At 48.8% G+C, this 14,672-nt stretch overlaps 1 protein-coding gene across 2 annotated transcripts in view; it reads right to left on the bottom strand.

Annotated features, from left to right (window-relative positions):
• PPP6R2 (protein phosphatase 6 regulatory subunit 2) overlaps window positions 1-2,143 on the bottom strand; it is a 166,608-nt gene extending 164,465 nt beyond the window's left edge. Inside the window, exon 1 of one of the 2 annotated variants that reach the window (XM_075064097.1) lies at window positions 1,922-2,143. The gene's annotated coding sequence lies outside the window, so the exon portion shown is untranslated. The remainder of the gene's footprint in view (window positions 1-1,921) is intronic. The other variant, XM_075064092.1, reaches the window with a different exon arrangement.
• Window positions 2,144-14,672: the final 12,529 nt, after the last annotated feature.

Genomic DNA, 14,672 nt, shown 5'->3' with positions numbered 1-14,672 from the left:
TAAGAAAGTTCCAAGGCTGAAGCCACAAATGGACTTGTTACAATTCCCAACACAATTTCTATATAATCACAGAAGTAATGTATTACTGTTATTTCATATATACAATACGTACCAAAGCCCAATGGCTTCCCTAATTCAAATCTAGGCAATACAGATTCAAAGTCACTCATTCCTCCTAATCACACTGACCATGGACTCCACATGACCTTGCCAACATGATCTCCTCTGCCAGTTTCAGTGTTTAGTCAACTGTTATGAATGACTTAGAAAAGGCTAGGTTGTAATATTCTCTCTCTCACTCTTCCTCACCACCTTTTACAAAAGCCCAGAGAAGCAAGCTTTAATGTCTCCAATACAAGAAAAAAGTGAAATTTAAACAAACTTTTTATACAACAAGACCCTGACACTTAGAATTATTCACCCAAATCCTATATTAAAAGGATAAAATAAGACCCCCAAAAAGGAATTTCATAATTAAAGGTACTTTGAATTTCTGAAGCAGCTGGCTATTTTTTAAATAAAACAGTAACAAAAACAATTTAGTAAACGTAGTTAATTGTGGTTTGAGGATTAAGAGTGAGTTTCAGTAATTAAAAACGAATTTCTGTTCAAACGGACAAATATACAGGATGTATTAACCAATACAGATATTTTATTATACACCCTCAAATATGACTTGGAGAAATACTTTGCCTTGAGAAGTTCTTCTGAAAGATGAAATCTAGGCTGTGAACTTGAAATAAGCAAAACCTGTAAAGGGTCAAAGGAGTAGCTAATACAGTTAAAAAGCTCAAGGGGAAAGTAGGATAGTGTGGCAGAATGAACACACAGGAGGAGGCATATTGTTGGGGCTGAGGCTGGGGATCAAGATCCTCAGGACCGGAGAAAGGGGAGATAGAGAGAGATGTTTCTGAAGACACTTGGCCTTCCCAGCATTCACAGGCTGGAACCCCTTCAGGGCAGGCAGGTGCCTTTCAGCTAGGGATGGGAGAAAAATACTATCAGATTTGGGGACCTGGCAAGCAGACACATCTGAGGCTCAGGGTGTCACAGGGTGGCAGGTCGGGGGACTGACACATCCAAGGAGAGTCAGTGGTGTTGCAAGTGGGAGACAGACACTGGGCTGAGAAGGTGTCATGGTGAGAAGTAGTGGGCTGACAGATCCAGGGGGTGGGTCGGAGGGGTCATGGGGGAGGTACCACATCCAGGTGGGTCAGGTGTGGGGGGGATGTCAGGAGGCTGACATATCTAGGGAGGATCAGAGGTGTGCTGTGGAGGCAGACACATCTGGGGGAGGAGGAAGGCAGGCTAGGGGGTAGACATTTGGGGCAGACACGCTGAGGGAGGCCTAGGAGTGTCACGGTGGAGAAGACAGGGAGGCAGGCGAGCTGACACCTCCGGAGCTCAGGGTGTCACAGGGAGGCTAACGAGTCCGGGGGGAGGGCGCTCGGGCAGGCAGGCACGTTCAGAGGGGGGCTCTGACACATCTGGGGCGGGGGGCTCAGGAAGGCAGGCACCTTGGGCCGGACTCAGACACCTGGGGGGGCTCAAGACTTTCACTGGAGGCTGGTTGGGGAAGGCAGCCACTGTGGGGGAGGGCTCATGATGGCTCAGACCCCTCTGGGGGGACAGACACCTTGGATGTGGGGGGGCTCAGGGACAGCCAGTGGGCACAGGCACCTCGCCTGGGGGGGCTCAGGCACCTCGGGGGAGGCTCACGAGGGTGGCCCCACCAGCGGGGGAAAGACACCCGGGGAGGAGCGCGGGAGCAGGCACCTGCGGGGTGTCAGGGGCAGGCAGGTTGGGGAGCTCAGACAGCCCCGAGGCCGGGGGGCTCAGGCACCTCCGGGGCGGGCTGGGGGCGCCGCCAGCAGGGGCTCGGCCGCAGAGAGCCGGAGGCAGCACCAGCCGCGGGTCTCACCTGCTCCGGGCCCGGCCTTTCCCGGCCGGCGGCCCCCAGCTCCGCATCCCGCTCGCTCCCTGCGCTGCAGAGGCCCGGCAAGGCCGCGGACATGGAAACGTCCGCCGGGCTGGCAGCGGCCTACTCCCCGCCGGGCTCGCGCTGTCAACCGAGCGCCGGGCTGAGGGCTCAGCCACACCGGATCGTCATTCGTCACAAAATGGCGGCGGAGGGCCTGCCCAGCATCCCGGGAAGGGTGCGGCGGCGGGGAGGTGCGGAGGGAGCCGAGGGCGGGCCTGACAGGACTGGGCGGGCTCAGAGTGAAGAGGCGGGCGGGTGGGGCCAGGTTACTCGGCCGATGGGGGAGGAACGCTCAGGAAGGAGCAAGGGAAAGTTCATTTGGGCCTGGAGGGGGATGGGTAAGGTCTTGATTGGGGAGGGTAAAGTTCATGACAGACAGAATTTGGCGAAGGGACGGAATGGCGGGGGTAGGAAGGTGCGTGAAGGAGAGAATGGCGTTGGAGAGGGAGTGGATCTAGGGGGGTAGGAAGGTTCGTGGAAGCGGAATGGCGTTGGGCGAGGGAACGAATGGGGAAGGAATAGGTTGCGGTGGAGGCGGGAATGGCATTTGCGAGGACGGAATGGGATAGAGGTTGCGTGGAGGCCGGAATGCTTTGGCGAGGAGCGGAAGGGGGGTAGGAAGGTTGCTGGGAGGCAGGACTTGGCGTTTTGCGAGCGGATGAAAGGGGTAGGAAGCTTTCTATGGAGCGGAATGGCATTGGCCAGGGATGGAATGGGGGTAGGAAGGTTGTGAGCAGAATGGCTTGTGAGGATGACATGGGGGTAGGAAGGTTGAGTGAAGCGGGAATGGCGTTTGCGAGGGAGGAATGGGGGGTGGAAGTTGCGTAAGCGGGATGGCGTTTGGCGAGGGAACGAATGGGGGTGGATAAGGTTGCGTGGAGGGGGAATGGCGTTTGGCGAGGGACGGAAGGGGTGTGGAGTTGCGTTGGAGGCGGCAATGGCGTATTGGCGAGGGACGGAATTGGGGGGTAGGAAGGTTGCGTGGAGCCGGAATGCGTTTGGCGAGGGACGGAATGGGGGGTGGAAGGTGCGGTGAGGCGGGAATCGGCGTTTGCGAGGACCGGATGGGGAGTAGGAAGATTGCGGAACGGGAATGCTTTTCGGCGAGGGACGGAATGGGATAGCGGAAGGTTTCGGAGGCGGGAATGGATTTGCGAGGGATGGAGTATGGGCGGTAGGAAGGTTGCGTGGACTGGCAGGAATGGCGTTTGGGGAGGATGGAATGTGCGGGTAGGAAGAATTGACGTGGAGGCAGGAATGGCGTTTGGCGAGGGATGATGATGGGGGGTAGGAAGGTTCCATGGAGGCCTGGAATTGGCATCTTTGGCCAGGTGCGAATTGGAATGGGGTGGTAGGAGTATCTGTGGAGGCAGGAATGGCATTTGGTGAGGGATGGAGGGGATGTTCGTTAAGGAAGGTTTCATTGGATTTGCTGGAATGGCTTTGGCGAGGGATCGATATGAGGATGGAAACGTTCCGTCGAGGCGGGAATGGCGTTTGGCGGAAGGATGGAATGGGCGAGGGGTTAGGAAGGTTGGCGTGAGTCGAGAATGCCATTTTGGTGAGGGATGGAATGGGCGGGGGGGTAGGAAGGTTGCGTGGAGGCGAGAATCGCATTTGGTGAGGGATGGAATGGCTACTTAGTTTCGTAAGTTTGGTGAAGATCCTTGTCAAAGACTTTCTGAAAAGCAAAGTACACTATATTGACTGAATCACCCTTATCCACATGCTTGTTGACACCCTCAAAAAATCCTAATAGATTGATGAGGCATGACTTCTCTTTACAAAAGCCATGGTGACTCTTCCCTAACATAACACATTATCTATGTGTCTGATAATTCAGTTCCTTACTAGTTTCTACCAATTTGCTGGATACTGAAGTTAGACTCACCAGCCTATAATTGCCAGGATCTCCTCTGAAGCCCCTTTTTAAAATCAGCTCAGTTGCCCTGTACATTCCAGCACTGTACAAGAAAAGGATTAATTGAGATTTGAAAAATGTCACATTAGATCACTTCCCCTAGTCTCTGAATGTGTCTTGTCTCTTTGCCTGTTTTATTTAGGCTCTCATCCTGCAAACACTTACGAACATGTTAATTTTCAGCATTTCTGTAGTTTCGTTGAAGTCAAAGGGGTTACTCACTCGTGTAAAGTTATTCACATGTAAGCATTTGCAGGTTTGGAGCCTATGGCCAGGTCTCCAATAGAAAAGATTTTCCAGTAACACTATACTGGCACACACCCCAATGTAGACACAGGTTATATGGGCAAAAAAGTGCTTTTGCTAGCACAACTTATACACGGGGCCCGTGTCTTTCACGGAGGTCATGGAAGTCACGGATTCTGTGACTTTCCATGACCTCTGTGAATTCTACAGCGGCCAGTGTGGCTGACCCCAGGGCCAGCTGCTCAGGTGGCCCGAGGGACAGCCACACTGGCCACTGCTCAAGCAGCCCAGGCAGCTGGCCCCAGGGACCACCCAAGTAGTGGCCGATGAGGCTGGCCCTCGGGACTGCCTGAGCAGTGGTCCTGGGGGCAGCCAGCAGGAGCAGCCGCTGTCAGTGGCCCCTGGCAGTGGTCCCAGGGGTGGTGGGAGCAGCCACTGTTAGCAGCCCCTGGCAGTTGGTGGTGATGCCCCTCTCCCCGCCAAGCAGCAGGTAAATTCTTGTCTCTCAAATGGTAACAATGTAGTTCTAATATGAAGTAGAAAGGTTTCCAAGGTGATACTTCTTATTGTGAAATATTTGTGGGGCATATTGTGGGCAGTTACAGCTGTATCTTTTTAACCGAAAGTTCAGGGGACTAAACTGACCATTCTCCATTAGTCTGGTTACACAAAACTAAAGGCTCCAATTCCCAATGACTGTGATGGAGTCTCACGCTACAGGAACACGATATGGAAATTGTGCATATAAAGGGAAAAGAGAGCATGGTGGCAGACATGCTGTCCGGGAAAGAGGGCTCTGACCTCTTGCCTCTGGGTCAGCCAGTCGCTAACCCTCCTGCAGCTTTTAAGGGGGGAGGTGTGACTGAGTGCACCCCTGTATTCACACCCTACACGCTATGGTAATAATCTTTGTACAAAATATGCCTTGTGAGGTATCATTTTAAAACTAATAACTCACTTCTCTGGATTGCACCCTGGAATGTCACAAGCACAACAGCTCAACAAAGCCAGAGCTTTGGTGAGGATCAGTCCTGTAATGCTCTTAAATTCTGCTGGACCTTAGGGGCAAAAATGTGGTCCAGCAGAATTTAGGAACTTCATAGGCCTGAAACTCTGGACCTGTGGTACTTAGATGCTTCACAGAAACTGAGCTTTTGGGAGGCCGAGCCCTCTAGAGTTTAGGAGCTTATCTTCACTGCAGGAAAGGAGCTCTTTGCATTTGTTTCCTGCAGATTTCCTAAATGCCACAGGCCCAGAACTCTTGGGAAGCTTAAGTCTGTTGCTGTGTGGAAGTTCTGATGCTCATTTCCATTTAATCCCCTCACCTTCTTATTTTCCTTTAACAAAAACCTGGGAAATTACATGTAAAGGTTCCATATTAATACAACATTAAAGTGAAATGCTCAGGGACTGAGCCTCAGAATCGTCAGAACCCCTCAAAAGTCAGTAAATATCAATGTTGAGATTGAATGTCAAATCCTACCTCAGTTCTCATGGATGCGCATTCTGGTACAGTCTTTAACCATGAGATCACAAACTGTTTCTCAAACAACACAAAATTACAATGCAATCTTTAATTTGCGGATTCCAGGACCTCAGATATACATGCATCTAAGGTTGCAGAAAAGATTGTATTATGGTACACTATTATCTGACAAGTACTGTAGTATGCAACCACACAACTAATGATTCTGTTGTAATATATAAATGCAAGTCACCAAGATAAGGTCCTTTATTTTTCATATTCTTGAGGGCTTAACCTGTTCAATCCAACTCACTGCACTGATATACTTGTATGAAAATTGGATTAAATCACTATTCTGCAGAGGTCCACATAAGGCCTATATACCATTTAAGTCCCACTTAAAAACACAAAATAGCATTAATGTGGTGTTGGCCCGCTAGAGAGGACTGAATTTCTCCCTTGATAACTATATAGGATAAGTTATTGAGGAAGACAAATGAAGCACAGATTAAAAAGGATGTTAAGAAAATTAAAATCCCTGTTTATTTCTAGAGAAAGGGCTTGAGGGGCCTGATGAAATCATTAAAGTGGAGTCAACATGAACCAAAAATACCAGCAAATTTAGCCAAACCGCTTTTTCCCATCTTTAAAATGCCTTCTGCACCTACGATCAAAGAAACTCACACAGCTGTAGCCACCACACACATATCTGGGCTGCTGTTCACCACAAATATTACTGTGAATAAGAACGGTAATGATAGTTCTAATAACATCTGAGATGCACACAAACAATAGATAGCCATAATTAACATAGAAATACACACTGTCTCTTCAAACAGGATCAATAATAGGCATGAGTCTAGCACAGACCCTGAGTGATCTCCAGTTGTCTCCCTTGGCAGTTACAGCTTCCAAGACTCAGGAGCCTGCTCTACACTACAAAGTTAGGTCGACATATGCCACGTTAGATCAAGTTAATAATGTGTGTATCTACACTACTGAGTCCCTTCCGCCGACCTAAAGGGATTGTAAAGTCAACTTCTGTACTCCACCTCCGCGAGAGGCGAAGTGCTTCAGTCGACATCCACGTGTTGACATGAGGATAGTGTAGATACAGTGCTGTGTAATTAGAATGAATTGGCCTCCAGGAGGTGTCCCACAGTGCTCCACTGTGACTGCTCTGGAGAGCACTTTCAACTTCACTGCACTTCAGACAGGTACATAGGAAACAGCCACCCCCCTGTTAAAGCCCCAGTAACTTTTGAATTTTAATTTCCTGTTTGTTTGGTGTGGAGAGCTTGTCAGCACAGCTGACCATGGATGTTCATGGCCGCAAATATGCTCCAGCAAGGAGCACACAGGAGGTAGTGAATCTGATTGCTGTGTGGGGAGAAGAGTCTGTGCAGGCAGAGCTCCAATCCAGCAGAAGAAATGCTGACATCTATGCCAAAATCATGCAGGGCATGGGGGAGAAGAGCTACACCAGTGATACACAGCAGTGATGCGTGAAAATAAAGGAGCTTCGGCAAGCATACTAGAAGACAAGGGGGGTGAACAGTCGGTCTGGTTCTGAGCCACAGACATGCCGTTTCTATGAGGAACTGCATGCGATTCTAGGCGCCAACTCCACCACTACCCCAAAACACTCTGTGGATACCTCCCAGGAACCCCAGGCGACAACGAAGAGGAAGAGGAGGAGGAGAATGCGAGGCAGGCAAGTGGAGAATCCATTCTCCCCGACAGTCAAGAACTTTTTTTAACTCTGGAGCCCATCCCCTCACAGGACAGATTGTCAGCAGAGCATGATGTGTGGGAAGGCAGCTCTGGTGAGTACACATTTTCAGTCAAACTGTAGGAGTCACATGCTATTATTTTTAATGTTGAATTTGAATTAAAAAATTGGGACAATAGTTATCAGCGGCCACTCCAGCTATGCAGACGGTGCTCTCCGAAAAAGACTGTTTATGTGCCTGGGGATGCCCCGGGAATCCTCCCTTGAGATCTCTAGAAAGCTTTCATGGAGGTACTCTCTAATCCTTTGCAGAAGGTTTCTGGGAAGGGCTGCCTTATTTCGTCCACCATGGTAGGACACTTTCCCATACCACTCCTGTATTAACTCGTCTGGCGTAATTGTGACACACACTATTGCAGCATAAGGACCAGGTCTGTACCCAAACGCTTGCAGCATCTGCTCCCTTTCTGCCTCTGTTACCCTCAGGAGAGTGCATCCAATTAAATGGGTATTCACCCACAAAAGCTTATGCTCCAATACGTCTGTTAGTCTATAAGTTGCCACAGGACTCTTTGCTGCTTTTACAGATCCAGACTAACACGGCTACCCTACTGATACTCAGGAGAGTGATAGCTCATATGGTCACCTAGGGGAAACGGGGGAAGTTTTAAATGCTAGCCCATAAACCCCATGCAATTTGACAAGTAATCCACCCATTTGGTGAATTCTGGGTCACACAACCACACTTTCCCGAGCATGCCCTGGTTGTGGCTATATTGCAGCCAGCATTTAAAAAACAGCGTTGGGGGAAATGCTTCCTGTTTGTCTCCCTTCCACCCGAACTCAGTGCTGCTTTTGTAACAATCCAACTATTTGTGGGGCTTTATGCTGGTGCCTGTCCTCGAGCACCATCCAGGTTGCTATGGGAAATGGGGCTTTTCTGAAGTTGGAACCACTGATCCCAAGGATGTCTTCACAAAATCTGCAGCACAAGGCCTCTCACCCATAACTCATGGCCTTACTCACCACGGCTGGACTAGCAAACCAACTCTTGCAGTAGCCAGCGGTTGTAATTACATTGTGGCTTGCAGGGAAGTGCACTGAAGGGTGTTTCTTTTATAAAAAGAATTAACCTTGCACTAGAAACAATGTATGCACTGTCAATGCTACCCTGGTGCTTTGCATTCTTTGTAGATGAAACCTTGTCCATAGGCGCATCCTCCACGCCGGGACAAAGACTTTCCCAGATTAGAAGGTGGAAAAAGAAGGCTCAGGAGGACATGTCCAATGAGTTAAGGTGCAGTTACGAGAGTGACAAGATGGAGCTCAGCGCAGGATTGCACTGTCCAACAGCCTGCACAAGGACCGCAAGGACAGGAAAGCATGCTGGGAACACAAGCGTGACATGCACGACAAGATGGTGCGGATTATAAGGGAGCAGACAGATATGTTGGTGTGTCTGGTTGAGGTTCAAGAAAGGCAGCAGGATGCTAGAGTCCCGCTGCAGCCTATGCTGAACCTGCTGCCACCATTGCCAAGTTCCACATCCTCCTCTCCCAGAAATCCTAGGATGCGCGAGCTTAAGGAATTCTGGTATCCCTTGTATTCGACTCCAGGAGAGGGTACAAGGACGAGAAGGCGCCCGTTCCCACACCTTTGATTGTTATCACAGCGCAACTGTAAGCAAGCCGTCCTTGTTTCTCCCTGCCCTCCCCCAGTGTTATCAGCCCCTTAGACCCAGGTTATCTTACTTCTCTTCTCTGTCTCTCAGTGTTTGTGAGCATAATCAAAATTAATAGATTGAGGAGAAAAGGCTCTTTATTCATTCAGCACACTGTAGGGGGTGTAGTTCACAGGGGAGTGAGACAGGCCTACCAGAAGGCAATGGAGGCCAACCATCACTCTGGTGTGGAGACAAAGACATATTGCTTCTACAAGGAGCTGCACGCCATACTCGGCAGCAACCCCACCTCCACTGCTAAGAGCCCCATGGATACTTTGGGGGGACTGGAGGCAGCGGTCAGCAGATTCAACCCCAATGACAAAGTGATGGATGAGGAAATGGAGCTTGAGGACAATATGGAGCAAATGGCAAGGTTGTCCAGTGGTGTGGCAACTCACGACCTCTTTTCCAGTCTGGAGGGGTCTAGGCATTCTCAGCACTCTGGCTCTGGCACACAGGATGTAGGAGAGGCAAGCCCCAGTAAGTGCTCATTTTGCTTTGATACTGCATGGTGACAGGAGAGTGTGCTCTCATGTACTCTTTTATATGGCAGAAGAGGGATAAGGGACAGATATTAACAACAGAGCCTATGCAGCGAGTCCATGGTGGAAAAGTTTGTTAATGACATGGGGATGTCCCTGGAATCCTCCATAGTGATCTCTAGGAAATGTTCCTCTAGGTATTCTGAATTCTTTCCCCAAGATTCCTTGGTAGAGCTGCCTTGTTTCTCCCCTGACTGTAGGAGACTTTGCCATGCCACCCGGCAATTACTTCTGGAAGGACCAGCGTGGAACACAGGTGAGCAGCATACGGAGCTGGTCTGAAGCGGCACGCATGCAGGAGACACACCCTTGAATTCTGGGTTACCCTCAGGAGTGAGATATCGGGTTTGATTACTCTAACACAGGGGTCGGCAACCTTTCAGAAATGGTGTGCCAAGTCTTTATTTATTCACTCTAATTTAAGTTTCGTGTGCCAGTAATACATTTTAATGTTTTTAGAAGGTCTCTTTTTATAAGTCTATAATATATAACTAAATTATTGTTGTATGTAAAGTAAATAAGGTTTTTAAAATGTTTAAGAAGCTTAATTTAAAATTACATTAAAATGCAGAGCCCTCTGAAACAGTGGCCAGGACCCAGGCAGTGTGAGTGCCACTGAAAATCAGCTCGCATGCCACCTTCGACACGCGTGCCATAGGTTGCCTACCCCTGCTCCAACATGTGGAACAGGGTGCCAGTATTCAGAATAGTCTCCCTAACCACTTTTAGTGACCCCGTTTGCAAACCACTCTTTATAACTTCTTGCGCATTCACCCTTTCCACCTCTCTCCCCCACAACCTCACCATATTTGGGACTCATGCCAACCTGTATGCTAGCTCAGGGACAGTGAGAAAGAGGTGTGTATAACTTTTGTGATTCACAACTGTGAGTGCACTCATAATATTGTCTCTGTTCGTTGTTTCTTTGGCTTCTACAGATGTGCCTTGAGGACCCAATCCTCCAGCAGAGTGCCTCCATCAGATAAGGTGGCGAATCAGGAGAAGCGAGGAAGATATGTTTCATTAAGTGCTGCAGTCAACAGATGCAGCACACAATGAAACAAGAGCATGGAGGGAGACAATTAATGAAAGACTGAGGCTGGATAGCCTGGAAAGGACCTGGGGAAAGGAGTGGATGATAAAGCTACTGGAAGGCTAGACAGAGATGATTAAGTCCTTCATTACCCTGGAATCTGAGCACACCTGTGTACGACTCACCCTGCACTTCACTACAGAACTCCAGTCCATGCTCTCTCCAAGCTCCCACACTGCAGTCCTCGCAAGTTCCCAGTCCCTCACAGTACCCTGTGCACTCCACGCCTAGGATCTGGTTTCCCAGTGAAAGCTGGAGTTACACACAGCTATGAAAGCCCTAACTGCGAGACTGTTCCTCATTGCCCATGTCACCTGTTTGACCAAAAATGTGTGTTTTGTCCTATTACTAAACTTGAGTCTTTGAAATAAAGTGATTCTTTATTTGTGACATAAATACATTGGTTAGTGCTAACATTGAAACACAGTGGCTATAGATAGCACTATTTGCTGACTGCAACTAATGGTGTAATTCAAGGCAGCAAGTAATCATTGCCTGGTCAAATGCCTCACATAAGGACACATTACTGGAAATCGTTGCCAAAATACTCTTTCAAAGCCTTCTTGATTGGAATAGCTTCCCACTGCACCCCTCTAATTACCTTTGTATCCTGCTGCTCAAAATCAGCCAGCCAATCAGCCTCAGCAGCCCACCCCTGGGGAAACTTTCCCCCCTTCACTTTGCAAATATTATGTACAGTACAGCAGGTTGCAATGACCGTTGGAATATTTTCCTCATTGAGGTCTAACCGGCCAAAAAGACAGCACCAGTGAGCTTTTAATCAGCCAAAGGCACATTCAATGGTCATTCAGCACCTGCTGAGCCTGTTGTTGAAGCGCTCCTTCTCACTGTCTAGGTTCCCAGTGTAAGGCTTCACATGCCATGGAAGCAAGAGGTAAGCAAGATTTCCAAAGATCACTTTGGGCATTTGCACATCCTCCACTGGAATCTTCTGGTCTGGAAAGAAAGTTCCAGCCTGCAGTTTTCTTTACTGGGCTGCATCATGCACCTTCCCTGACCACCCTGCACTGATGTCAGTGGAATGGCTCCGGTGAGCCACCAATGCCTGCAAGACCATGGAGAAGTAGCCCTTTCAGTTGATGTACTCCATCACAAGATGGTCAGGGGACAACACTGGGATATGTGTTCCATCTATCGCCCCACTGCAGTTAGGGAATCCCATTGCCTCAAACCCATCAATTATTTCCTGCACATTACCAAGCGTCACAGTCCTTCGTAGCAGGAGACAATTAATGGCCCTGCACACTTGAATTACTGCAACCCCCACGGTAGACTTCCCAACCCCAGAGTGATTCAAAATTGATCGATAGCAGTCTGGAGTTGCCAGCTTCCACACAGTGATCTCCACTCACTTTTCCACAGTGAGGGCAGCTCTCATTCTGCTGTCCTTATGCTGCAGTGCTGGGACAAGCTATGCACACAGTTCCATGAAGGTGGGTTTCTGCATTCAAAAGTTCTGCAGTTACTGCTTGCCATCCCATACATGCATCACAATGTGATCCTGATGCTCAGTGCTTCTTTCCCTAGCCTAGTTCCAACAGTCCAGCCTGGCAAGCTGCTCTGCGAATGCCAGCAGCAATCTTGAATTATTTGTTTGGCAGACAGCAGGGCAGGCATCACCAATTCACTCTCCATTTAGCAGCTCATTAAATACTGCAGGACCAGCCACATTGTGTTCATAAGGCTCATCACCAGACTGGTCAGCAGCTTAGAATCCATGCTGTCAGACAGCAGTGGTGGGCACACAGTTTACAAGGGTAATTGAAAAATGGCACAAAACAAGTAGGAAGTCCATGGAATGATGGGACAGAAAGAATTTCATCACAAGATGGTGAGCATGTCCCCATGATGCACTGCAATCTGTTCTCAGAACTCCCAGAGGCAGAGGGAGACAAAGGATGGCGAGTTACACAGTGGAATAACTATCAGTGATGCAACGCTCTCTCTGTCAAAGCAAGAACAAGTACTGTGGATGCATTCTGCTGACACAAGGAGTGTTGTGTCGATGTGCACAACTGATGTTATTAAAGCGACTTATGATCTTTGATATAATTTAAGTTGACTTAACTCAGTAGTGTAGACATGGCCTAAATATAATGTCATGTTTCCTGTATATTCTTCCAATCCTCTTGTCTTGTCACATGCCCAAACCATCTAAGCCTGGACTCTCTCAACTTTTCTATAATTGGTACCACCTTTCCCCTACTTTGCTCATGCCAAACATGGTTCATCCTTGTATCTCCAATCATCCATTTTACCGTTTTAATTTCAACCATATTAAAGATTTGCTTCTATTTCTTTCTCAGTCCCGCACCATTCACAGGCATACAAAAGTGCAGGCCAGATAGCAACTGTGAAAAAACAGAACAGGGGTAGGGGGTAATAGGTGCCTATATAAGAAAAAGTCCCCCAAAACGGGACTGTCCCTATAAAAATGGGACATCTGGTCACTCTAGGCCTGACTGCAAGATAAAATGGTGATTATTTATACTGAATTAGTGCCTAGAAGCCACAGCCCAGCTATGTGCTAAGAACTGTACAAACATATAACAAAGAGACAGTGTCTGCCCCATAAAATTTACATTATTTTTAAAAATCTAAAAATTTCTACTAATAATACCTTAGTTTACTAAACTGAAAGAATTAAAAATATCTAATTTACTCTTCATCATTCCTTTAACACTTTGCATAAAATTCACCCGGGGCATTGGGTCTCACAAGGCCTATGCACCAGTTAAATTTCACTTAAACTTTTAAGTGGTATATAGAGACTAGTGCAAGTTATGTATTTTACTTCACTTACTGGAAACAGGCTGGCCATTTTCTGTGTATAATCAGTTTCAGTCTTTTCTGCTCAAGCACTAACACATGCCGCATGCAGAGATTCAGGAATAGGCTTAGTTGAAAAGAAAAAGGATGTATTGTGAGATAACAGGTTTATTATTCGGATACTGACTGGTGACTATGTCCATTTTCAGACTCCCTCCCTAACTGCCATGCACTGAAGAGTGGATATAACAGCAGTTGGGTGGACAGAAGATGCTACCTGCTGTTATGTCTGTGGTGAAATTGATCTTAATTCACAGGACCTCCTGCACTACACTGGCTCTTAAGTGTTGAAGTCTCTTTTATTAGCATGTTTGAGAATCCTCCCTAAAATGATCTTTTCCAAATTATTTTCAATGTAACTAGGAACATTAGGTGGTTTGTTGTTTCTGGATTTTTTTTGTTATTGAATGTGGGGCAGCCAAATAGCATACAGTAGAGGCGAGTGCAGTGAAAGCCTCTGACACTCAGTTTTGCCATCACACTTCCACTTAACAGCATGCCCGCAGGGCTGTTCCAGCCCTGCGTTCTACACACCCCATTCTGCCGATTCATACTAACTGACCAGCGCTGCACTTTTACAGCCTGTTATTCCAGCCCCAGGCCCGCAGACAGGGCGGTGGACACCTCTCTCCTGTGAAGCAGTAAGAGGTGCTGCTGTTGTAACGCAGCCCTGTTCAGGCGAAGTCTCTCCCCTGCCCGGACGAGGGAGTGCGGCGGCAAAACGCGGAGCAGCGGTGAGGTCCTTTAGACAGGCTGGCGGCGCAAAGGAAGGCTTGGTATCTATCCTGTGCCTCAGGCCTCCCACGACAGCGGAGCGCCCGGCGGCCAGGAGCAGCAGCGCCGCCCCACGGTAAACTGAGGCACGGAGGGCGGCGTGGCCACACGGCCAGTCGGTGGTGGAGTGGGGGGGAACCCAGGAGTCCTCGGCCCCACAGGCCCCCGGAGTCACCCCGCAACCGCCAGCCCGGCCCGAGTGCCAGACTCGCCGGCTCACTGCGTTCCGCAGAGCCCGGGGGCGGCCGCTCTAGCTGGCTGGAGGCTGTCTCTATGGTCACTGCCGGCGGAGCAGGTCCTCCCGGGCGGCAGGGGGCGCTGCGGGCGCGCGGGCCCCGGCTGTCA

This window comes from Chelonoidis abingdonii, chromosome 1, assembly GCF_003597395.2.
Source record: "Chelonoidis abingdonii isolate Lonesome George chromosome 1, CheloAbing_2.0, whole genome shotgun sequence".
Lineage (NCBI taxonomy): Eukaryota > Metazoa > Chordata > Testudines > Testudinidae > Chelonoidis > Chelonoidis abingdonii.
This window is presented reverse-complemented; position numbering and strand designations above follow the sequence as displayed.